The sequence below is a fragment of the Myotis myotis genome, unplaced genomic scaffold (assembly GCF_014108235.1).
Source record: "Myotis myotis isolate mMyoMyo1 unplaced genomic scaffold, mMyoMyo1.p scaffold_m19_p_3, whole genome shotgun sequence".
NCBI classification, from domain to species: domain Eukaryota; kingdom Metazoa; phylum Chordata; class Mammalia; order Chiroptera; family Vespertilionidae; genus Myotis; species Myotis myotis.
The window spans coordinates 201805948-201832589 of record NW_023416335.1 but is presented as its reverse complement, the minus strand read 5'-3'; the positions used below and the strand labels follow the sequence as shown (position 1 = coordinate 201832589).

The 26642-nt window shown below is 42.8% G+C and overlaps 1 long non-coding RNA gene across 3 annotated transcripts in view; it reads left to right on the top strand.

Annotated features, from left to right (window-relative positions):
* LOC118652115 overlaps window positions 1-26642 on the top strand; it is a 76963-nt gene that overhangs the window by 50018 nt on the left and 303 nt on the right. Inside the window, exons 1-3 of one of the 3 annotated variants that reach the window (XR_004966437.1) lie at window positions 1280-1349; window positions 10694-10820; window positions 26595-26642. The exon at window positions 26595-26642 is cut by the window's right edge and continues 303 nt beyond it. This is a non-coding gene — a long non-coding RNA (uncharacterized LOC118652115). Of the gene's footprint in view, window positions 1-1279; window positions 1350-10693; window positions 10821-22131; window positions 22728-26594 lie in introns of those variants that run through there. The other 2 variants (XR_004966436.1, XR_004966438.1) reach the window with 2 other exon arrangements.

Genomic DNA, 26642 nt, shown 5'->3' with positions numbered 1-26642 from the left:
AGAAAAAGATTAGGCTAATTGGGTAGGCAAAACAAACAGACTTGCAGAAAACATTCTCTGCTCAAAAGAGCATTGAGAAATTATTATTGGGTTGTGATAGCTTAAAGTCACTGATTATATTTCTGTACCATGAACTGTACATATAATAATTTTTAAGTTCCTCACATCATAAGAATCATTGCAAGGGTTGGAGAAAGGCAAGTCTAGAGACTTGCTGGTCCAGATTCACCAGAGACCCACTCTGCCTCCTGCCCACCATTACCTGAGGGGTAGACGACTCCTGTGTCTAAAGCTCTTACTGTGTGGATGTTTAGTCAGTCCCCTGTTTCCAGGCTAGATTCATTTTCTACCTCCTGCATTATCTGCTTTTCCACTTCCTGAGATATTCCAGGGTTGTCAGTCATGAATTAGCTTGCTTCTCATTGGCTGTTGCCAGCCTTCCATAATGCAGTGTGGGTGGGCAGCCCCAGGTGGAGAATTAATGAAGCAGGTAATGATGCATTATTACTCAGCTTCCTCTCCCTTATTTGAGCCAATTCTGACCTTCAGCTCTCCCCTAGAGCTCTTACTGTTGCCTCTTTTCTCCTTCTTTGCCTTCTTCCAGCTTCCTTGGTTCATGCCAGCCCCTTCTATTCCTAACCTCACCTCCCCAACCCAGCCAATGCCGTGTCATTTATTTCTGGAGTGGCTTATCTTGTTTGAGGACCTTCCATCTCTGAGTTCTTATTTGCCACTTGTCCTATTACAAGCCCTGGGTAAGTTATATTAATAGATGAGTCACAGCAAAACAAGAATACAACCACTAGAGCCACTTAAGAGGGAAGATAGGAGTGCACTGATTCCAGGTGGTATGGACCATCTAATCAGGGTGGATGCCTTTAGGTGGTGGTGGTGGTGATGGTAGCAGATACACCACTTGCCAGTGCCTTTATACAAATTATTTATTAAGCTTCTCATACCTTGGCGAAGTGAGTATTCTTTATTTTGCAGATGAGGATGTGGGAAGCTCAGAGGCGTTAGTTGCCTTGTCTCAAGCCACAGTCGGTAGAGCCAAGCCTAGAAAGGAAGTCTGTCTGAAGCCCAACTCCATGTTGTTTGCACTGCCTGTTGTCTTGCTTTTAGCTATTTTCTGAGCAATTTTGAGCAAGAGACATTTTTGCCCAACAATCCACTACATTTCTATTTAGTTTCTGAACAACTATTTCTATTTAGAGTTTCTGGACATTGTTGGCAGTTTCTGTTTCCAATTGTGCTCAGCTGATTCATCCCTTTATAGATGCAGCACGTTGGCTCATGGATGGACTGGCTGCGCTTTCCTTCATCTCTGCCAAACTCTTTCCTGGTACCCAGTAAGTAAGAGCTGCCTGTGTTTGTACTGTGCATGGACTTAATTAGTCACTGTAATCAATCAATACATCAAGTGCCTTCCCTTTCCTGCTCTCGAGACTTCCAAACATGCCCACAGCGTGGTTCTCTGTGATTCAGGGTGATGCTGCCCACCAAGGTGGATCCCAGCTGGTGCTCCTCTTCAGTTCACCTGCCCACGTCACGTGGTGCACGGGTTCTGGCTGGGATGTTTGTGTTCATCAGAGGAGCCCAGACATTCTGTGTGTTACTCTCTGGACCATGTGATTCCAGTGTGTTTGTCTCTCAGGTAATGTGCTCTGGTTGCAAAGGGGAAAGATCTGACACTAATTGGGTGGAATTCTCAAGCCAAAACCTTGTACTAGCTGTTTTACATACATTACCTCATTTAATCCTTACAGCAATCCAAGAGAAAGGCAGTATTAAAGCCATTTGTTCATTCATCAATGAATAACATTGAAAGCACAGTTTGTTCCAGGTCTGTGTCAGGTTGCTAAAGGCTGAGAGTGCAAGGTCAAATAAGAAAGAGAATTTCTGCCTGAGCTGGTTTGGCTCAGTGGATAAAGCGTTGGTCTGTGGACCGAAAGGTCCTGGGTTCGATTCTAGCCAAGGGCACCTACCTTGGTTGCAGGCTCCTCCTTGGCTTGGGCCCTGGTCAGGGCACCTGCAGGAGGCAACCAATTGATGTGTTTCTCTCACACCGATATTTCTCTCTGTCTTTCCCTCTCCCACTCTCTCTAGAAATCAATGGGAAAATATCCACGGGTGAGGATTTAAAAAACAACAACAAAGGAACAGAATTTCTGTCTACCCGGAACATGTACTAGGCATGTAGTTTGAGAAAATCACAAACACAGAAACAAGTAATTAAAGTCAAGTGGATGCTGTGATGCTAGCAACATGGTTACCATTACCACTGTGCTTTCTTTATCACTGTGCTTGCAACTGCTCAGGCGCACGGCTAATCCTATTATCACCTGCATTTCTTTGTTATTTCCTAAGATATTCTATGGGGACTGCAATAACAAAACCTTATTTTCTCTTGAGCCAATGAAGACTGAGCTGGTTAAGTAATTTGTCCAAGTTCTCATTAGCAGAGTCGTTCGGAGGGTTAAAGAAGAAATTTTGCATAAGTACGGCAGGCAGTGCAGGGAGCGGCCAGTCTGCCAGGGTTCAAATTCAAGCTGTGCTATCCAGTGGCTTCATCTGAGACAATCTCTCTGTGCCTCAGCTTTCCCCATGTGTGAAATGGGGATAATGGTGATTCCTCCTCCTGGTTAGTATTCCCATGTTTCAGAGAAGGAAACTGAGGCAGGGATATGAAGTCAGAGACCCAAGGTCAGTGGAAAAGCCACCGCTCAGCCCAGCCTACCTGCTTGCAAAGTGAATGCTTTTACTGTCTTTACTACTGAGATCTCTAGAAGAAGGCAGTATTTTCCAGGCCACCTAGACCACCGAGTGGATTCCTGCTGTCAAACAGGGTGAAATGCCAAACTGCTGCCTGAGAGACGCCCTTGGGCCTCCTCCGTTTGATATCTGGCTCTTAGCATATTCGACGAGCACCATTTATGGGAATAGTAAGAGGACTATGCTTAAATATAAGCCCTGATGTGTAAATATGTATTGGCAAGCAAAGAAAGGACAGGCCTTCAGTGCAGAGAAGACCTCTGGGGCGGTGTGACTGTGTGTGGTTGGTGTATGTTTGTGGAAGGATAAAAGGGTCCCCCTTTCTGCTAGAGATAAAAGAAGAATGAAGCAGCTCTATGCAAATAGCACCCCCTGAGAAGTGCCAACCCTCCCTACTTGAAGGTGTCTGTCTTGTGTCCTGGGTGTGTCCACAGGTTGCACCATGACCATTGGTTTTCTGAGGATATCTGTACACAGTATGCCTGGTGTTTCTTCCGGGGCATGAACACAGAGACACTCACACGCTCACATACACACACACTCACACATACACAGACACATTCACAAACACTCACACACACACACTCACACACACTCACACAGGTTTTGGCTGGTTCCAGCTCCACTGCTGCCAGAATGCTGCCTGCCTTTGTTTCAGGGACAGCTGATAACCCTCATTAACATCTCGCTGCAGATACTGGCAGCCTCCCAAACCAGTCCTCACCTCGGGGCAGATTGCTCCAGAACATTCCTCCTCTTTCCCTCCTCTCCCCACCACCCTATTAGGACCAAATATGTTTTTCCCTTTACCTCAGACATGCATCATCTTGTCCGGCCTCTTGTTTTTCTCCTGCGCAGATTTCTGGGGAGGATTCAAGGATAAACCCGATCCTCAGCTGGTCCTAGGGATAGAACCTGCTTCTGAACAGCATTCAGTTCAGTATGTCACTGATGCTCACACACACTGGCCCGAATGTAATCCCACTGTTCATGTGTCTTGCAACCAGGCCCCAAGTTTACAGTTTCTTTCTCCTGCGTACCTCTTAGAACTATCCATTCCCTTTCGCCTCCATCAGCACACCCTGAGTCAGGCCACCAGAATATTTGTCTGGACTTTTTCAGTAACCTCCTAAGCCTTCCCCTCGGCTTCCTCATTTATCCTATTCCTCCACTCACCTCCACTCCCTCCAGTGACCTTTCCCAAATGCAAATCTGACCTTGTAAGCCCCTTGTTTTAAGTCTGCAAATGTTCCCCTGGTATATCTGGGACTGACGATGGGGTCTGGCTCATGGTGGACATTTAGCAGAAATTTCTGTATTAAATGGAGTTCAAACTTCATATTAAACCAATGGAATATTCTTTATGAGAACTCAAAAAATGGCCTTTTCTAGTGAACTTTATTCTTTTTCTAGTTCTCACTTTTACACTTGGTGAAAGTCCTTTCTTTCATTTTAGAGGATAATTTTACCTTTAATTTTGTGTTCCATGACTTTGGGAGTCTCATAGAAAAAAATCATCTTATAGTCCAGTAAGAAATGAAACGTTAGAACTGGAAAGGACCTTTAAAATCATGTTTTTAGTTTCAACAGGTTCTATAACATATTTGAGTCCTTGATCATTTGACTAAAAAGCGCATATTGAAAATTTTGTTGAGATTTGGTGGAGCTGTCTATACAGTTGTTCATATGGAAAAATAATATAATAATTACTAATTAATAATACAAGAACAAACTCTGTGTTTTGCATACTAATAACTGTAAACCTACCTTTACCAACTATATATATATATATATATATATATATATAGCCTTATAGAGTGCCTACTGTATGCTGGACATGGTGACAGGCACCCTGTATACATTCTCAGAGGACGCACAAAGTCCTACAACATCAAAGTTTATTCCCATTTTCAGATGAGGCATCTAAGGCCCCAGAAGGTGAAGTCACTTTCCCAAGAACACTCAGCTAGCCTCCTGAGATTGAACCTGAGGTCTGTTTGACTCCACAGCTCCACATATTCTCACTACTTCTTGGATCCTCTCACATGGATCTTCATTAATGGCGCACTATATTGCTGGCGGTTTCTAAACAGGAAAGGGCAGGAGAGGTATAAAGGAGAGCATTAAATGGCAAGAGAGTTAGGTTGGGTGACTCATTGAGTCTATAGCAGTCGTCTGAACATGCGATGAAGTCTACATCTGGGTAACAGTGGGACTGGAAAGGGAGCAACTGGCACTTGAAAGTGTGAGTCACGATGTTCTGCCAGCAAGGTTTGGAGCTCAGTGGAAGAGACATCTCCCAAAGGAACAGAGCAGAGATTGTTCCTGAAGAGTTCGAACAACAGAGCCCGAGGCAGAAAACAGATGCTGTTGAAAAATGAATGTCTTTCTTTCGGAACTAATGCTAATGTTGGATTTATTCCCTCTGATAGTTTGCCTACTGGTGGAAGGGAAATTACCTATTATGATGGTTGGAGCCTTTTTGTTGATGCCGTGGTGGGATCATGTAGGCAGTCAGACGGAAGGGACAAAGCTTACTGTGTGCTGTTGGATTGTATTGTGCCCAGCTTTGAATCATTGAAGCATTTAACTCTGACGATAACGTAATGTACTTGAAGTAGTTGTTTATTGCTCTTTAGCTTCTGGAATGCTAAATAAATCAGGGGGACTTATTTCCAGTGTTGAATGTAACTTAAAATAAGTTTTTTACCTTGTGGTCTTGGCCTGGGCTGTTTAAATTGGACCGATTTCATTATTGACTTTCTCTCTTCTCTATACATTGTTCCATTAATTTTCCCAAAGCCATTTTTCTTGATGTCCTGACTTTGTAAGCTTTTTTTCGGGTGGGGGGTGGGGGGTGGGGATGGGCAGGGTGAATGGTTTGCTGACATGTCAAATGCTGACTGCTCCTGAGCTCTCTGAGTTTAGTTTGTGGTTTGGCCAGTCTGTTAGCAAATTTATTCTTTCTTTACTAGATCAATATTTTCCTCATTATTTTCTCCCAGGTTGTAGGCATTGGAAAAATGCTTTGGAGATCTAGCTACATCCAATGCCTATATGAAGTTGTACTAAGGAACCAATTATGTGTTCATATGTGCATTCACTCCATAAATATTTTGAACAATGAACTGTGTAGCATTTTTATTTGTAAAACACCAATCCCAGGAGAGGGGTTTGTAAAGAAAAGAAGGATTCCCTGTCTTAGAGGACACTAATGTACCTCAACCTATTATAAGATTTGAGCAGTCTTATAGTGAAGCAATTAGTTTAATTTTTTGTTGGCTGTCTGTCTATATTGTCCTTAGAAACACTGTGTTCTGTTAGCTATCTCTGTATATTCCTTTTATAAAAATTTTGAGAGAGAGAGAGAAAGAGAGAGAGAGAGATTTATTGTTCCACTTATTTATGCATTCATTGATTGATTCTTATATGTGCCCTGACTGGGGATTGAGCCTGCAACCTTGGCATATTGGGTGGTTGCTCTAACCAACTGAGCTACCTGGTCAGGGTTTCTCTATATATACTTGGATGTCAGGCCTCCCTGGCTGCCATTCCAAACTTGCTCACCCTCTCTGCAGTTCTCTTTACATGGTTTTTGAAGTTAAGCACTGTTTCCTGACCTCTGCCATCACATTGCTACCAGGTAACCTATCATCAGCTCAGCCTACAGAGCACAGCCATTACTGAGCTTCTGAACAATGCGGGCGCTCTCCTGACCAACATATTCTTAATCACCTTGGTAAATAGAATGTCTTATGGGCTCTCCCGAGGAACATGGACAGCTAATAAATTCTTTGTTTTCATTCAGTAGACCCATTTTCATGGGCTTTTGGATCTCTTCCTACATAATCTGCCCAGCAAATCTGGTATTAACTTCACTTACTATTGACAGTTGTTTCTTCCAAGTTTCTAACATCCATCTTAGCAATTTATAAGACTGGCCTCTCGGCCCTCAGGTCAGGTATTTTAACAGCAATCAGTGTATTCCAACCATTATTGAGGATTAGTGTTAAATGAAGTACTCCAATACTGACACTCTCCCTTATCTGACTTTATGTATTGTTCTCCTTGATCCAATACCTTCATGACTCATCTCTGAGATTCTTTCCTAATCCCTGCTGGTACACTTATGTCTGTCGTTCAGTTGTGAAGTCCCTCATCTGCCTTAGCAGGCGAAGCACTTTGTCAGTCAGGTCAAGCTGAGACTTGACCCTAATTATGGAACTGGTGGCTAGGAAGGGAAAGGCAGCCAGATCCTGAGAGGGGCAAGCATTGTCTTATAAAGCACCTGTCTCATTTGAGGTTTTTGTGCAATCTTCAGGTAAGGCTAGGTGGGAAGAGGAGGCTCTGCCTCTAATGAGAGGAGTGACTCACTTCTACAGGCCCAGCGTAGAAAAACTGGTAGTTCGAGATTCTCAAGTATGTCTACCCAGGCATCCTCATCCCAAGCTTAAGGGTCACACTTCTTCTCTATCAGAGCCAAACTGTGGCATTTGAAGACTTTGTAAGGATTAGAATTCAATCTTCTCTAAAGTTCTACTATTACAATTAGGTTTGAGCCTGGCCTCTGGCTATAGGATAAGAAAAATCTCTTGAAATATTATCAAGTAGCCCATTGAATTTCACACTTTGTTTTGAATTCGTAAGCAATCAATCTGAACCTATGATGTTCTCTTTCTTTAATGTATCAAGGGAACTCAATAACTACCCCCAAATTCCACTATCTTTATAATGACTATTTCCCTTGTATCTTTCATATGTATCTCCTTATACCCATATTCTATCCATGTTCAGGGGACAATCCTAGCATTTATTGTGCTACAGCATACCAAGGACCATCAATCTCCACTGGCCAGTAGAAGTGAGGGCCCCTTGCCAACAGCAATGAGGTGGGTGATCCAACTCCAGAATCCATAGAGTTATCCTGGGAATAACTCTAAGTAATAACTGTTTTATGTGTAGCTTATTAGAAGCAGAATCTAAGACAGGGATTATTTTGTAAGAGATTTATTAAGGGATGTCTCACAAAGATATAGGTTCAGCTGAAGTCTAGCTTCATGGGGAGCTCTAGAGTCTGGATGACACTACAGTGTCCTCTCATCTTGAAGAAAGTGGGATGAAATTTTTCCCCAGTATCAGACAGTTATCACCTCCAAGCAGTCCTTTGGGAAGAGGGACAAAAACGTCTTTGAAATCCCTAGGCAAGAAGCCTTCCATAGGCTAAGGCTGATCGTTGCTATGAAAGGTATAGCTGTGAGTTGTTAGTATTCAACAGTCAGGTTATCTAGGGCCATGGTCGGCAAACTGTGGCTCGAAAGCCACATGCTGCTCTTTGGCCCCTTGAGTGTGGCTCTTCCTAAGCCTTAGGAGTACCCTAATTAAGTTAATAACAATGTACCTACCTATATAGTTTAAGTTTAAAAAATTTGGCTCTCAAAAGAAATATCAGTCGTTGTACTGTTGATATTTGGCTCTGTTGACTAATGGGTTTGCCGACCACTGATCTAGGGAATGGATGCATCATCCGAGGAAAAGGAGATCTGGGTGGGGTACCCAACAGCATCGGCTCTGGCAATGACCTATTGCTATAGCATCGGGTATAGCGATGACAGATTGCTATCATATGGAACTAGGGCTCTCTGAAATATATTTTAGGAAACATTATGCCCTATGCCAGGCACTGGGGTGGGAATGGACACATGGACAGATAAGTGCAACACAGTTAGTTCCATCCAACGTTCATTTATTGTGGTCTACTAGGCGACAGGTGCTGTGCTAAGTATAGGGTGACCAAGCATCTTGATTTATCCAGGGCTGAGAGGGTTCCCTGGATGCAAACCTCTCAGTTTTAAAATTGGGACAGTCGCAGGAAAAACCAAGGGTAAGTGACTCACTGGAGCTAGGTGCTGGGAATATAAAGGGGAGTAACAGCATTGTCTTCTACAAGAAGGAGAGAATCTTCTAAGTTCAATGAGCGAAGTGCCAGGGAGCCCTAGAAGAGATGGCTTTTGACTTTGCCTGTGTGGGAGTCACAGAGGATCTTCCCACACAGGCACTGTGGGGACCTGTGCCATTTTTAAAACCACCAGGCTGTATCATTTCTACTAGGCCCCGATAACTCAACCAGTGCGATCTCATCTTTCTGTCTGAGGCCAGCCCTAGCTCTGGCTCCAGCAAATATGATCACACTCTAAAAGAAATGAAGGCGACAGAATTATTCACATCATATTAAGCTCCTTGATTTTTTTCCAGATGGAAGGGGCTATTGTAAATTAAGGCAGGTGTTTTAAAAATAGTGCCCACATTCCTTTCTTCATTTATTCAAAAAATATCGAACACCTACTAAGTGCCATACAATGTTCAAGCTACTGGGGATACAACAGTGAGCACAACAGACAGTAATCTATCTTCTTGTAAGTTACATTGTAGTGGCAGGGACAGACAATAATTATGACATATGGTGATGAATGCTATGGTATAAAGAAAGAAGACAAATTAGGAGGCTAATGAAATAACCCAGGGGGGAAATGATTGATGGTAGCTTGGATCAGGGCAGAGGTGATAAATTAAAAAATATTTGGGTTCAGGTTATATTTGGAAAGTGGAGCCAACAGTATTTACTATGGGCTGAATGAGGTGCGAAAGAGAGGAGTCAAGGATGACTCCTAGGTATGTGGACTGAACAGTAGAAGGATGTTGCTAATTGATGAGGTGGGGCACTGCTGTGGGAAGAGAAGGTGTGGGTACAGGGAAAGTGAGCAGTTCAGTTGCTAGGCATCCAAATACAGAAGTTCAGTAGGCAACTGGATGTATGAATCTGAAGTTCAGGATGCATAATTTTGGGAGTCTTCAATTTATAGATGGTATGAGATCACTAATGGAAAGGTGTACATTGAGAATAGAGGTACAAAGACTGAGCCCTACAGACTGAAAAAGAACCAGTAAAAAAGATTAAGAAGGAAAAAAACCAATAAATCAACAGCAAAACCAGGCTGTGTGTTGTCCTGGAAGCCATATGAAGACACTGTTGCAAAGGTGAGGTCATGATTAGCTGCAAATCAAGTAAGAGCAAGACCAAAAATTAGCCACTGGGTTTAGCAACATGGAGATGATTGATAATTTTGACTAATCCAAGTTTTGACCACTAAACTGGAAAATTATTTCAGATTATTTTATCCTCTGGGATATCTTCCAACTTCCTTTTGAAAAATAGCCCATAGCTTCCAAAAAAAGTGATAAAATTTAGCTTTTTTATTCTCACACTGTGGTAACACCAACGGCAGGAATCTTATTTATCTCAGTATCTCTGGACCTCTGACACAATGCTTGATACGCAATAGATGTTCAGAAAATATTTAACATATAAATGAAATAGATGTGATTTTTCACTATGCAAGTATTCTTCTCCTCCTCCTTCTTCTTTTTTCTGTATACTGTCATCTGTTTTATAAATTTCTTCCTTGAAAGATGAAAGATCTGATCTTTCATGGATTTCCATTTTTGGTAAAATGAATGAATGAAAGATAAGAAAAATATACAATAATAATAACAATTATTCCCTGAGGGTTTATTGTGTGCCTGGCATCAGACCAAGCATTTCACAAATGTATTCTTCACAATAACACTGTGAGACAAGCAGTATTGACCCCATTTTACCATTTCATAGGTTAGAAAATTGAGACTCATAAAGGTTAAACCATATGCCAGGGTCTTTGGAGCAGTGATTGCTGTGTATTCACCAAACCCCACTTTCTCTTCCTTCCAAGCACACAGCTTGTTACATTTCCCAGTCTCCTTTGCAGGTGGGTATGGCCATGTGACTGAGTCCACAATGCAATGTGGGCACAATGATGTGCACCACTTTCAGGCTTGGCCCATAACAACCTTACATGCAGAATCCTCTCTTTCTTTCTGCCTACAGGACCTAAATTGAGCAATGTGTGAGACCTGGTGGAGCCACAAGATGGAAGGAAATGGGTCCCTGAATGACTGCATGGAAGCCATCTACCAAGTAGGAACATGGACAATGAACTTTGCAGGAGTGTGAGGTAAATGTATTCGTTAAGCCATTGAAATTTGGAAATTTGTTACTGATGTAGTATTATTTACCTTAAATGGTTATACAACTAAAAAAAATGGTAAGTCTGAAAACTTATTTTTATGGAGGCACAAAACTGGAGATCACTGGACTAGGAGGTACCAGGCATGAAGGGTAGACACCATATCAAAGGGACTGAAATGACTGAAAATGCCTGCTATATGCTGAGCTATCCATTCCTCTCCCCGACCTTCATCACAGAATTTTGTCAGGATCTTTCCCCTTCAGGTCAGCGATGGGTAGTATAACCTCCAGCCAACAAGAAAGACCAAAAGATACTGACAAAGGGGATTTCCTAACACCCAGCCTGATAAAGTTCATGCTAATGAGTTCTAGTGCTCTGCTGAGAGCTTCCGGTAAGTCTTTTGGTTTCTCCCTTTTATTCACAACAAGCAACCAGGACTACCAGACATTTGGACAGGCTCTAACATGAAATACAGAGATGACAACAAATGAACAGAGGAAATACAACAAAAAGGAAACAGACATAACAGAGATGAAATGTCAAAACATCTTTCATGAATGTTCTTAAGAGAGACAAGTTAGTCCATGAAGGAAATGAGGAAAAGATGCTCTGAAATAAAGAGAGAAGGAAACAAGTTTTTGTAATTAAAAAAATGAGAAAGCAATAAAAGTCTCTATAGAAGGATTGGGAGATAAATTTGAAGAAATATTACAAAAAGTTGAGCAAAAATACAAGCAAATAAATATAGGAAAAATATTATAAAAATATTAGAGGACTGGTCTAAAAGGAATACCAGACAAAGAGATCAGAGAAACAATCTCTGGAATAGTTTGAGAAAATTTCCCAGGACTGAAGGATATGGGTTAACTGATTGAAAGAGTTCTCACTTAGTGCACACAGGATGAAAAAAAGATCCACATAAAGAATTACAATAAAACTAGAGGCCCGATGCATGAATTTTGTGCAAGAGTAGGCCTTCCTTCCCCTGGCTGCCGGCACTGGCTTCCCTCCGGCACCCAGGACCCGGGCTTCCCTGGAAGCCCCAGCTTTGTCTGGATGGTCGTCCAGAAGGATGTCTGGAAGGACATTCAGTCTAATTAGCATATTACACGTATATTATTATAGATTTCTGAATATTGGAAACAAACAAACAAAAAGCTTCTGTGAGTTTCTGGAAAGAAAAAACAGACTACATACAAAGGTTCAGTTATCAGAATAGTTTTAGATTTTCCATCAACAGCATCTCCAAAAACTCTAAAGGTAAATAATATCCAACTCACAATTATATACCTCGTCAAATTATTAATTATAATTGAGGGTAGAATAGAGACATTTTCAGAAATAGAGACATTTTCAGATATTTAAGGCCTCAAAATGGAGGATATATTTTTAAAAAATGAAGAGTGAGGAAGACAGGGATACAGCACATAGCAGAGTCCAAAGAGGAGAGGGTGGAGGGGAATTCCCGGGAGCAGCGTGAAAGGATTTCCTAGGATGGCAGCTGTGTCTACCCATGAAGGCAACCCACTGGATCTGAGCAAAGGCAACCCCACCAAAGGTCAGCAACACCAAGTTCCTAGCTCACCCGAGGGCAGGACACCCAGGAGAGTCTGGTCTGGACTCTGTTCCATACCTGGTTTGTCTTGACAATATGCTGAGAAAGGTCTTGCTCTCTGCTCCATGCCCTGCTCTTGAATAAGCTGAGGACACTTACTTCAGCCACAGAAATGTTCCGCTTTGACCTGACCTTGAAAGCTAGACTTAGACCATGTAAGTTCAGAGCAGCCCACTCTCCCTAACTACACTCCTTTCATAGATCTAGTGTTTGGCCCACAGTTAGCCTTGCCAGAGAAACTGTAGTGTTCCTGAAGTGAGCCCTAGGTTTTTGAGGGCTCACTGGTGACCTTGCCCAGTGACTTCCCCAGAAGGGCCTCTTATAAAACCTCAGGGAAACTGAAGCCAGACCATGACCTAGAGACTCAGTTCAGCTGGTCTTCTGTGGGTCTCTAGCTAGCAGGGTCACACATAGGTTTGTGCTGCTGCCCCATTTTCCAACTAAATGTATTATTTAGATCTTCATGTGTAAGTGGGAGACCCACAAAGTATAACTGGGGAATGATTCACATAGAAGGCGGGATGGTAGTTACTTCTGGGTGGGAGTAAAGGGTGAAGGGAGAGGCAGGAGACTGGGAAGAGACACCATGGGTATCTAAGGGATACTGAATGGTAGTACATAAGTACTTTATTGTTCTCTATGTATGACCCATTTCACAATTTTAAAAACTGAACAGATGAGCCAAGTAATTGTCCAGGCTCTTTCCATCAGGAATAAGCTGTGATTTTTTTTGAGGCTGTCAGTGGAATTGGATGAACAGAATGAATCCAATGGCACAGTTCAGCGCAGTCTATGAGATGGCCTGTTGAGGACAGTGCTGATTGGGCATTAATGTTTGCAGGTCCTAGAGACAAGGATGGTGAACTGCTGATGGAAAATAGAGGTCAGGGGAAAAACCCTGTAAGGTTGGTTGATCATAAACTGCTTTCATCCTGGCATTGCCTTCCCCTCACCTGGTCTACCCTCAACAGAGACTCCAGAATGATCCTTTAATAACTTAAATCAGATCGTTTCACTCCTCTCTCAAAACTACTCCACGTGTCATGGATAGAATACTAAAAGAGGTCCTATAGTGTCTGGTCCCGTGCCTCTATGATCTCATCTCCTACTACCCCCGCTCCCCATAATTCACTCTGCCTCAACTACTCTAATCTGCTACTGTTTCTCAAAGAGGCAGGCACGCCTCTGCCCCAGGGAATTTGCATTTGCCAGCTTCCTTTGCCTGAGGAGCTCTCCCTACTGGTATCCCCAGGGTTTGCATCCCAGTGGCCTTCAGGTTCCTGCTGAAATGTCTCTTTGTGAGGCTTTTCCTGACCATTCTTTGTGAGACTTCAACTCATTCTCCCGTCTCTAGCATTCCTGTCCCATTGTATTTTTCTCATTTCGTGTATATATTTTTGTTCTTTGGTTATTGCGTTTCTCCTCTTTTCCCTTCCCCTCCAGATTACGGGCTCTGTGAGGGCTGGAGTTTTGTCTACTTTGTTAACTGGGTTAGTCCTGATACGTAGAAGGAGCAACACTTAAGTTTTCTTCCTGGCTTGCCTGATGCCAGGACTCTATTTTCATGTCTTTAGTGTGTCCTTGCATAAGGAGGAATGAATGGTATGGCCTCACAGCTGACATTCATAAAGCATCTTCACCCTGAAGAGCATGAAGAGCTTCATGCGAATGCTGAGCTTATTATTACCACTAGAAAAACATGAGGGCCTCTGAGAGTCCTGGGAACGGTTCAACCTTCTGGGCTCCAATGGCACCTTCTAGATTGCTTGAGCTGCCTCGTTGGCACGCTTTGAGCCCTTTCAGACATAATTTAGCCAATTACTTGACATGCATACTCTTATTGCTTTATAATGCTTTCATCGAGTTATGACTTACAACAGATCAGGACAAGCCTAAGTAAAAACAGAGATTTGCTTTTTTGGAGGAGTGTGTCCAAGCTGACAGCAGAGACAACACCAAAGACGAGTCAGGGCTTAATGGGAATTATTCCTTCTGTTTGATTTGGAAGGCTTTGTGATCCTAAATAAAAAAATTCTGACTCCTTCAAGCTCAGAGACTGAGATTGCTCGAATATTCCATTAGGGATGAAGTTGCTGGGCTGATTTTTTTTTTTTTTTTTTTTTTTTGGTACGAAAAAATGCAAAATCACAGTGAACACTTCATAAGTAGGCAAAGGGAAGATTCCTGCCCTGTAACACTCTGGAATGGCTCAGTCTGTTTACTATGTACACGGCAGAAGCCTTCGTTACAAAGGAAAGAAAACATACCCACAAAACTTCCTCACCTTAAAGTTATTCACCCTTCACAACCAGTGATCAATCCAGGAATTTTAAAAAAAAAACCTGTACAGAGGAGCATTCTAGTTTCTTGTCAATAAAGCAAGGCCGGCCATCTCTGGTAAAGGAAATGATTGGGGCTCTTGTCACAATTCTTACATTTGCATATTGCTTTATATCTAACAAAGCCCGAACACTCCATCGGTTCACCTTCCTAATAGTTCTGGGAAAGGGACACGTCTACAAATATGGTTCCCATGTTACCGGTGAAGAAATGAGGGCTCAAGGAAATGAAGTGTTTTGTCCAATATCACTTTTGCAGCGCCACCCAACTTTCTGTGATGATGGGAAAGTTCTGTTATTTACATTGTCCAATACGGCCACCACTAGCCACAGGGGCTATGAGCTCTTAAGATGTGGCTAGTGTGATTAAGGAACTGAATTTCTATTTTTTATTAAAAAAAATATTTTTATTGATTTCAGAGTGGAAGGGAGAGGAAGAGAGAGATAGAAACATCAATGATGAGAGAGTATCATTGATCGGCTGCCTCCTGCATGCCCACAACCCAGGCATGTGCTCTGACTGGGAAGTGAACCATGACCTCCTGGTTCATAGGTCAATGCTCAACCACTGAGCCACACCAGCTGGCCCTGAATTTCTAATTTTTAAAACATTTTAATTAACTTAGAATTAAATAGCCACTTGTGGCTAGTGGCTACCATATTGGACCGTGCAAGGGTGAGTGACTCAGCTGAGGCTCTAATCAAGAAGGGCTGATTTAATGCCCACAATTTCCTAGTCTGGGCAAGTTCTAATTAATGTTGCAAAGGAAGTGAAATTTACTAAGAATGCCACAGCTTATGGAAAGGGTCAAGTGCAGTCGGTCCCAGAGGCTCTGCGTCCAGTTTACCTGGGCTCTGTCTTGCCAGTGCTTTCCATTCAGGCAAATGCCTGCAGCGTGGTTTTTGAAGAATAACACAGGATGAAATCTGGTTACCATTATACTTGCTATATGATCTTTTTGTGGCTTCCATCTTCTTACAACAAGAAAAAAGGCCTTAGCCTCCCAACATATGCTAGGATGATAAGCACCTATTTAATCTCTGTCACTGCAAAGAGAACAGAATATCTCCTTTGAAGTGAGAAAAGTTGCCTTGTGAATGTAGGCAATTCTCTTGGGGTGAGGTGTGGTGGGGAGTTGGGGAGAGTTAGGTCAGGCCTCATGTTTCCCAGCAAAATCCCAGATCTGAGAATGTGTTGGTCATCTGTGCTACAGGGGAGGGAGGGAAGAAAGGGGGAGACTCAAATTTAATGGGAGAGAGTTGTTCATTTGTTTCTACATCAGCCTCATGGGTTTGGAACTATTATAAAACAGGGTTTCTCAGCCTCAGCACTATCGATATTTTAGGCCAAATAGTTTCTTTGCTGTGGGAGGCTGCCTTGTGCATATTTGGATGTTTAGCTGCATCTCTGGCCTCTATCCACTAGAGTAGGACCCCATCCCCAGCTTGTGAGAATGGAAAAATGTCTCCAGACGTTGTTAACTATCTCCTGGCTACATAAGGTTGAGAACCACTATTGAAGAGTCACCTGACATGAATCTACCCAGTCTCACAGGGCTATTGTTTTGTGTGGAATATTTTAAAAACTTGGATTCTTTTTTTTTTCTTCTCCTCCAAAGCCCATTGTTTTTTATGTTATACTGTTTTTAACTTTTGGTGGAGTTTGGGAAAAGGCCTTAAAGAAAATTAAAACCAGGAAAGAAAGAGCCTTTAATGTCCCTCCCTTCCTTCCCCAATCCAATACTCATATATCCCTAGTGTTTCAAATAGAGCCTGATATAGAGACTGCATTCAATAAATATTTTCTAGACTGTGTGCATGAAGTTCAAAGATATCATGTCTTCCATTTGGGGACATGGATGGGTCAGCCAGGGCCACACATTAGGTTCTAAGTGGTCAGATAGAAAGGCTTAAGGGAGTTTGAGCTGGGGAAGTTGCATGGGGTAAATCCAAATCAAAGTCTTTGGAAGATATTCCAGAGTAAGGATCCCAGATATCAGCTATAAAGACAAGATTTTAGACAATCTAGTGGTTTACAGAGTGAACTTGGAATCAGACAGACCTGGTTTGGATTTGGGCTTTTTTTACTATTTTTTTTTTTATATGTGATCATCACTCCTTTTCTATCCATGAAGAAAAGCTAGATCCAAGAATAGAGACTCAGAAGGGAATGGGGGGCGGGGAGGGGGAGTTGGAGCAAGTCAGGAACAGAAGAGGAGGTCCACCTGATCGCCCTTAGGAGACCGACCACAGGAACACAATGCTGCTGAAAGGTGCAAAAATCACAGGAAGTCCTCTTAACCTGTTGTTGTTTTAGGGCCCTTCTCCAGAAGCATGACAATTTGCCCACAGGAAATTACTAAGAGTGTGCTCCAGGAGAAATGGGAAAGGAGTAAAGTAGGTCAGAGAAGAGAAAGAAGGGTTGAGGGCACACTTGCAGGCAGAGTTCTGTTCTCAGCTGAACCTTTGGGGAACCCTAGAGTATAAACTGTATCCTGAGAGTTTGTCCCACCTCAAGGCAAGGGCGTTGGGCGTCCTTGGGCTATAGGTTGCTTGAGAGGATCTAAACTCCTGGGACCTTGTATCTCTCTGTGCTTATGGGCAAAGTGAGTCAGTGGCTCAAGGATATCTCTCCAGGAAAAGTGGTAGATAATAGCAGTTAGAAGTAAAGCACAAGGAAGCCAGGGATACATATACAAAACCAACACAAAACAGACTGAAAGGACCTGAGCGTAACCCTGACAGGGTCTGCTCCAGCTGTTGAGGGCCCAATGGAGCTGCTCCTTGATCAATGTAATTAATAGCCTTATAAGTGATGGTGAAGCTGTTGAGAACAGAAGAATTGGATACATCAGGGCTGAAGGGAAAGGCAGAATTGAGGTACAAAGCATGGCTTTGGAGGTTGTGGGACCTGGATCCTGAATTCTCTTATGGTGTTCCTGACCTGCTCCAGCTTCAGGCCCTCACAACTATACACTTTTGGACTTTTGGCTCTTTTATATGAATTCCGAAAGGATAACTTTCTTTCTGGGCCCTGGGCATGGGCACCCCAGACTGGCTGAAAGGCCTGCGGCCCAAAAGATAAATGGTTAACAGGTTGGCTCGTGGTCCTTGTGTTTGTCATCTCATGACTCCAAGGTGGCTTTTGGAGTAGGACGGGCCTGCCCTTACACCTCCCTCAGCCACTTATCCCTGGAACCTCGGACAAGTCACTGAACCTCTCAATTTCCTCATCAACGAAATAAGTCATGACCTCACAAGGCCTTTGGGTGGACAACATGACAATAACATGAGCTACTGTATGTAAAGCACAAAGTAAGTGAGCCAAAACAAAGGTGGAAAGGATTTGCTTTCCACTTTCACTCAAAAATCTTTTCTGATGTTTGTTCTGCATGTATTTGCATGCTTTGGGGGGAAGGCAGGGGAAAGGGTAAATAAAAAGGGAGGAACCCACATTTTGGATTACTTTTAGGAATTGAATTTGTAATCATCGTAGCCAGATTCATAAGAAACCACCCATACTTTCTAGGTAAGTATAGCCTATATAATTAGCAGCATGGCAGGCCAAGCCCACCACAACTGCTGACCCATTGCAAAGCCTGCCCTGCGGTCAGCAGCACAGAAACTAGGGCAGGCAGAAAGCAGGAGCAGGCCCAGGGCGTCTGGGTCTCCTCTGAGCATTTACCTTGTGTGGTTGGCAGAGACAGCTCAGCATCTTGGAGGTTCCATATCCTAGTTTATTGGCTTTTTATTCAAAGCCAGAACTTGAGGTTAGTCCCAGTTAATATCGAAGAGATTAACTGTTCCATTAGAAAAGGGTGGCCATTAATTAAGGCCCAGAGGCTGTTGGGATGAATTACGACCCAGCAAGAGGGGTGGAGGCATCTGCTCTTAAAGGGGCCAGAGGGAGATGGAGTTTCTAGAGCTCTCTGTAGCTTTATTGGACGTGTCCTGTTTGCCCTGATTTAGTAGAGATTTATTTTTTTCTTAAAAAAATGTTTGTTTGCAAAGTTTATAAAAGCAAGGTAATTTATGATTGGTTCAGCTAGGGTGGCGAACCCTGGGCCAGTGAGTTCATTGCTTGTTGTTTTATTATCTCTTTTTTTTTTAAAAAAATATATTTTATTGATTTTTTACAGAGAGGAAAGGAGAGAGATAGAGAGTTAGAAACATCGATGGGAGAGAAACATCGATCAGCTGCCTCCTGCACACTCCCCACTGGGGATGTGCCCGCAACCCAGGTACATGCCCTTGACTGGAATCGAACCTGGGACCCCTCAGTCCGCAGGCCGACGCTCTATCCACTGAGCCAAACCGGTTTTGGCCATTGCTTGTTTTTTTTTTTTTTTTTTTTAAAAAAATATCACATACAAGAGAATCAGTATTTTGCTAAATGACCCTCCTCTCCAAGTAGGTGATTTATACGTAATTTCTTATTTTCAAAGGAAAACTAGAAAGAGTTCTTTCAGAACAAAGGCAAACCTTTGGCCCACAGTAGAAGATGCCAGTGGCAGATGAGCCGCTGTAGCTGGCGATGCTGGCATCACCAGGACTGGAATGGGGACGTTGTCTTCATTAGAAATACTCTGACCCCTGCTGAAGGCCCTCAAGAAGAGTCTGAGATCCTGCAGGATGAGCTGGCTTCTCCCCAGGGCCTATCCTAGCTGACCGGAAGTGAAATTTCTGCATCCTAGAGTTTTAAAGCCAGAAAGAACCTCTGGTTATTTAGGGCAATTCTTCTTTATATGGATGAGGGCCCTGAGGCTGGACAGATTCCCGTGGTCCAGATTACAAAGAGCCCCAAGCTTGGTTGGGGTATTATGTTCTAGTCCTGGTTCTGTTAGGTTGGATGTGTGTGTTTCAATAATTTGCTCAACAAATACAGGATTTACTACTGCTGCTCCTCTTGCTTGTCTTCCCTCCCCTTCTCAGGAGTAATTGAAAACAGTTTACCAAAGACTATTGGTTTTAAAGGATCCACAGTTAGTTCCTTCTAGAGTAGGATAAAAATATGTGGGTGGCTCTTCTGGTGCCGCTCCACTAAGAGGCGACAGTTGACAAACAAGAAGAAATAACGGAGTCATCATTTAGTATAGGCGCTGATAGCTTTCTAGACCTCACTCAAGTGCTAACAAAACAGTGAGATGCAGAGTATTTATTAAAAAAATTTCTATCCGGTTAGTATTTTAATAGTGACCTACATTCTCCAAAAGTGTACTTAAATTGAAGCTTATAGTTGTTAGAAATTTTGTTTAACAGGACACTATTGTATGTATATGTAAGGCCATGATATGTCAATAGCAACCCTCCAAAGACCCCCATAAATGGCCCCTACATACACCTTTGCTTAGTTACTTCCTGACACATCACCCTGTTTATTTTCTTCAGGGCATTTATCACAATCTGAAATTATCTAACTTGTCTCTTTTTTCTTCCTGTCTACCCACTGCCTGTACCCCCACCACGTGACTGTGAGCTTCCCGAGGGGCCCGGCCTCCTTCCTGCTGGGGTTAGTGCTTTACACAGGGCCTGGCACATAGTGGGGCTTCAGTGAAGATTCACTGAACTGATGAATGAAAGAATGAGAGGCTCCTGCAGGAATTCAGGACAACTAGGATGGATCAGGACAGCAAGTAACTGAACTTGGGTTTGGAAATTTTAAAGCAAAGATCAGCTCTCACATGAACTGTGTTCATTCATTTCACAAGTATTTACTGAGGACTGACTCTCTCAGAGGCTCTGGGACATGTGCTAGATCTTGGACTCGTCACTTAAAGTGCCTGGGCCTTATTTTCTCCCCTGGCAGATGGAGACAGTGAGATCTACCTCACAAGATAGTAATGTATGTAAAACCACTATGCGCATTGCAGCACTCACATACATGTAGGATCTTCTTGACTATTTTTATATAGCTTTCTTTTAAATTTATGACCCTTCTAGAAGGGTCTTCATGACCTCAGTCTGGGAGGTGTAAGGGGCTTCTTATATTTATTACATAAGTCTCTCTGTTGGTATAAGCAACGATGGCGATTTTTCTTCATCTTTTAAATTTTTCGTTGGTGGGAGCACCCTAAGCATTTTGGATTTTCTCAGGGAATGATGAGATGTCTTCATCCTCTCTTGACACCTCTCCTTGAGATATATGAATGTGGAGGCTGTTTGGAAGCTGGCCACTGGGGAGGAAAAGAGGAGAAAGGAAAAGTTGGTGTTTGCACGTTGCCTTGGTTACAGGCATCACCTCCCTCTTGATTAGGGCCTGCCCTCCCCCAAAGCCTGGTTTTAATTTCCCCTTTGAAATGTGAACTGGGTCTTGTTGCCAATTTAGATTTCACTGGTCAGCTGTTTGGCACATTCCGGCCCCCTGAGGCCATTTCTTTTGCTCAGGCTACTCACTGGCCTTTTTGCAGTCACGTCTCCTTGGTTTATCAGTTTTTATTTGGGTTAGAATGAACGGCCTTATTACTGCTGTTCCCCAATCACCCTTAAAAGAACCACGCTGGCCATAATTGTAGGGGGGGGGGGGTGTCACACCATGAGATAAGAAAAAAAAGTGGTAAAACCTTATTCTACTGAATGAAATACCCCATTTCGATAAATGCATTGCACAGCTGGGATGTTGCTAATATTCTTACAAGTCAAAGCTGAGTCTGTGTGAGGGACAGAGTGGAGATATAGGTGTAGGAGGGTTCCAAGAGCTGGGCTGCACCTCGGGGTGATACAGTTTGGGTGGTTGCATGGGCCTGGCCGGGTTCATCTCTGTCAGATGAATTGAATTGCCCATGTTCCTGAAGGTGTGGGGAGCTGCTTATGGGGCAATATACCAAGGGCAGGTTTTGAGGGCCAGGGTCTGTTGGCAGAGAGGTACCCAGAAGGATGTGAATATGCAATCATCAAGCTAGAGAGGAGAGATGAAAGTAGCAGCCAGGAGGTGGACTAGGCATTCAAAGCTGGGGAAAAGTAATCCTTAATTTAAACGATGGGCTTCAAGAAGAATTATAACCAGGAGGAGACAATGAGTGTCTGGTAATGAAAAGAGTGAGAAAAGCATTTAAGAAAGGATTTAAGGGCAAGATATGGGGTGGAGAGACTGGTATTCATCTATCTGAAGCCACAGAGGCTGGGCATCCACTAGGGCATTCCTTGGATGAAATCCCAGGAGAATCTTGGGGGGGGGGGCACAGAGGGGGATGGCCTCCTCATGCTGAGAAATCAGGTCAAAGCATGGTGTTGTGAAGATGATATTGATAAATGTGACAATGTCTTGGAAATTGTAAAGCAGTTCAAATGCTCGTGATGTTCACTTTCTAATAATAACAAACATGTGCATCATTCCCCTTCCCAGGCCCTGGGAGGATCCTTTCCTGCCAGTTGACCTCAGTCAAGTCCACCTCCACCCAGCAGAGAGGTTCTAGCAGTGGAACCTACAAAGAGAAGGGTTCAGCCCCTCCAATTCCCCCTTCCAGTGGTCTCCTCTGCTTTTATGCAGAATTAAAAGAGGCTGAAGAGGAGTGGTCTTTCCTAGGCCAAGAAACTGTCCTACTGAGCCTTTCCTCCTGAGCAGTGGGGCTCTTCTCATCCTGCATCCACAACCAAAAGGGGCCTTTGAAGAATTCTTCCAAGAACAAAACGATTTCCTGGAAAACGACTTGCTCTCTTCCCCATTAGAGATATAGTTGGCAACTCCATAGCAGCCTCCCTTGCAAAATGAAAATCATTAAGTTCTGCGCTCTGAGATGCGTGAAAAGCGCCAGGCACTGTTATCCGTGATAGTAAGGTGAAGACTTTTAGGCCCAGAGCAGTTGAGTAACTTGTCCAAGGTCACACAGCTGATACAAGGCAGAACTAGGGTTAGCCCCCGGGCTTTTTCTTTACCTCTAAAGCAAGCATGTCAAACTCAAAGGCTAACACGGGCCAAATAAACAAGGTTTAAGTTTATGTGGGACAATAAAAACAAAAGCTTCAATTTTCATAGAAACATAGGTTTACTTTGATAGAGACATGCTGAATACAAAGGGCAGAAATAAATGAGTAATTGTTAACATAAAATAATAGTACATTTTAATAAAAATTAATATTTTTTCTTGAACATTAACTTACCCAACACTGAATAACTGCACAAATTAATAAGCATAATGCAAATAAACCTATTTTTCTTGTTCTCCGAAAGTGAAATATTTCCTGTTGCGCACACCAAACAAGTCAGTCCAAGACTAATGGCCATCAACTGCTAAAATATTTGCTGCTGGTATTAGTGGAGAGAAATGGTGCGCCTGCACATAAGACACATATGGGAAATGAATGCAACATGATTATAGTAATCAGTCATTAGCGAACATTGTAGTTCATCTATATATATAAAAGCCCAGCGACTGGAAAGGAAGAATGACCAGACTGACTGGTACTGCAACAGACAACCAGTCTGATCTGGGCCCTGATCTGACTCCCCCCCTGCCACCGGCCCAGCCCCCCATCAGCCCCCAACAACCGCCCACAGTCCCTCACCACCACCGGCCCAGCCCGATGGACCCCCATTAGGGTGGGCCGGCCAGGCCCCACTTGTGCATGAATTCATGCACCAGGCCTCTAGTTATTAATAATTATGTATAACAGGATGTTATAAAAATTAAGTTATGAAATTTTTATTAAAACATTTCTTACATACTGTTATATTGGCTGGGCCGCAAAAATGTTCACCGTGGGTTACATGCGGCTCATGGGCCACAAGTTTGACATGCTTGCTCTAAAGTTTTCACACTATCTTTGGGCTGTTATCTCAAAGACCCCCACATTCTCACCCTATTTCTGGGAGAAAGAGCATGTCCTTTGTGAACCATGCTATTCAGTATTAAATAAAGTAGGTTAAGTCTGGGGTCTTTTGTGAATAGTGTTTAACATTCTTGAACTGAGGATCGGGCCATCTTGGCCTGCCTCTTTGATGGCAAGTTAAACATCAAGGCTGTAATAATAGACTCTGCATGTCTTAATGGAGAATAAAAAGCTGGGCATTTTGCACGTGCACAGGAAATTCCTTAAAAATAACCAAATATTCGGAGTTTATTTTTTATTCCTAAAATAAAAAGTTGATGTATCTTCAAAAGTTCCTCTGCAGAGCTCTTCGTAAACAGTGTACTTTTCAGATGTCTGTAATGTTAATGTCTGCTCAACCCGCATGTGTAAGACACAAGACCCCGTATCCACCCACACAACATCAAGCCACCACCTTTCCGCTGATCACTGCAGGAGCCTCTACACGGGCCTCCCTGCTTTCACCCCTGTCCGTTCCGCCCCTCCACCCCCACCTGCTACCGGCCTTTTCTTCACCTAGTAACTCAGAATGAGCCTTTGAAAATGAATGTCAAAACAGTTTACTCCTTTCCGGCATTCTTTTTCTCTCTAGGTGTTTTCATTTTTCCAGCAAATGTTTGCAGAGCCCTTGTGCTGTGCCAGGAGCTGTTCCAGGTGCTGGGAATATGTCAGAGGCTAAGACAAAGCTTCCAGCCCTTGCATCGCTAGCAGAGGAGACAGAGAATAATATAGTAAAATAATAAATAAGGAGAAAGGAGTAAAGACTAGAAGAAAAATAAAGCAAGGGAAGGGGAATCCAAGTGCAAAGGTTGGGGGGAGGGGAGGGGAAGAGACTTTACCACTTTAAAATAAGGTCGTCATGTCAGACCACATCATGAAAGTGTCATGTGAACTCAAAATCCTGCGATCGTTTTCCATCTCACCCAGAGGAAAAGTCAAAGGCCTTACAACTGCCCGTAGGACTATACGATCTAGATCTCGCCAAGCTTCCCTGTCCTCCTCACTTATGGCTGTTCCCCTAGATTGCTGCTGGTCCTCAAACTTCACTGGGCATCACATGGGGGCCTTGTTCAACCAAAGCTTGCTAACACTGTGACATCCAAATAAAGTTTGCAGTTTAGTTTGTAAGTAGTGTTGTACCAATGTTCATCTTGGTTAAAAAAAAAAGTCCCACAATTATGTAAGATGTTAACATTAGGGGAAGCTGGGTATAAGGGAAATCTCTGTACTACCTTTATAATCCTCTGTAGATCTTAAATTATTTCAAAATAAAATGTTAACGTACACCACACACAACACACACACACACACACACACACACACACACACACACACACACACACACCCAGCCTCCACCCCAGAGTTTCCATTTCTTCACATATGGAGTGGGCACAGAACTTGGAGAAGCGCTGCTCTAGGTTGCTCAGCACCAGCCACGGTGACCTCCTGGGTCCACCCCAGGGCATCTGCACTGCTGTTCTTTCTGCCTGGATGGCAGCTCCCTTAAGAACAGAGTATGCAAGGTCCACTCCTCACCTCCCCAGGTCTCCTTCAACAGGGAAGCCTGTTCACTGGCTTAAAATGACTGCCACTCCTCCGCCAGGGCTCCCTGTCCATCTTTGCTGCGTCCTTTTCTTTTCCATAGCACTCATCCCCGTGCGGCACACTATGTATTCTGCTGTTTGTGTGTTTTTCTGTCTCCTGTCCCCTCAGCTCCAGAAATGTAAGGAGGGTGGCTCCTTGGTCTCATGCTCTGCCACTCATTCTTTTCGGCTTTTGTAACAGCACCTGATTACAATACAAGTTTTAAGACTCTGTGTTTACCAGATAAATGAAAGAATGAATAGATGGAAGCAGTCCATGAGGAATGGTGTAGCCGTGTGATTAAGAATCCAGATTCAAGAAGCCAAGAGATTTGGGCTCAACCACCTACTCAGCCTTACACTCCTTATTTAACTGTAGGCGCATTACTTTCCTCTACTAAAATGAAAGGGGTCTCAGTTGTACCACCTCATAGGGAAATGTAAAAATTAAATGCAAAAATACAGATAAAGCACTTAGAACAGGTCTCGGCACAAAGTAATCACTCAATAAATGTCAGCTAATATTATTTTTGCTCTACAAATTTGGTCTTCGTAATAATTCAAGCAAGGTCTTGGTTAAAATTCCACTTGTATAAAAAACCATTTCTTCAGAGTTGATGGAAATGGAATAAGGCTGCTGTAGGCTGAATTTTGTCCCCTCCCTTGCCCCTCTAATCCATATATTGAAGCTTAATCCCCAGTGTGATGGAGTTTGGAGGTGGGACCATTGGGAGGTGCCTAGGTCATGAGGGATTAGAAGCCATATAAGGGGCTGAAGAGAGGAGAGTTCTCCCCTTACACCCTGTGAGGACACAGAGAAAGAGGGCGGGCCAGCTATGAATCAGGAAGTGGGCTCTCACCAGACACCAAATCTGTCAGAGCTTTGATCTTGGACTTCCAGCCTCCAGACTGTGAGAAATAAATTTCTGTTTATAAGCCAACCAGTCTATGGTATTCTGTTATAGCAGCCTGAATGGATTAAGAAAAATGTTCTGGGTAATACTTAAGCTACTAAGAGAAATAGCCTTGTTTTCAAATAGCTTCAAGCTCTTTCAAAGTATCTGATTGGTGTTCAAATGATCTTTCTATATGTACTGAAAATCAATTTACCTAATCTGGATATGAAAATCCCTAAGGATTGCTCCAAAGCATAACAGAAAATACCTAAATGAACTTTGTTGACCCAGCTTATCCTAAAATTTATAAAAATATATTTCTTTATTGCTATACTATAACTATATGTGTTTATATATTTATATACTTAATATTAATACATGACATTTATTATATTAATGTCAATATTATACTACATTAATATTATAATATAACATAATATAGTAATATATACTATACCGCTTTTAATTAATATAAATAATTTATTTTACCTCTACATCTCTTTATTTATATCTGTTTATAGATATTTTCTGTTCTCCTCAATTGACTACCCATGTAACTGACAGTGGCT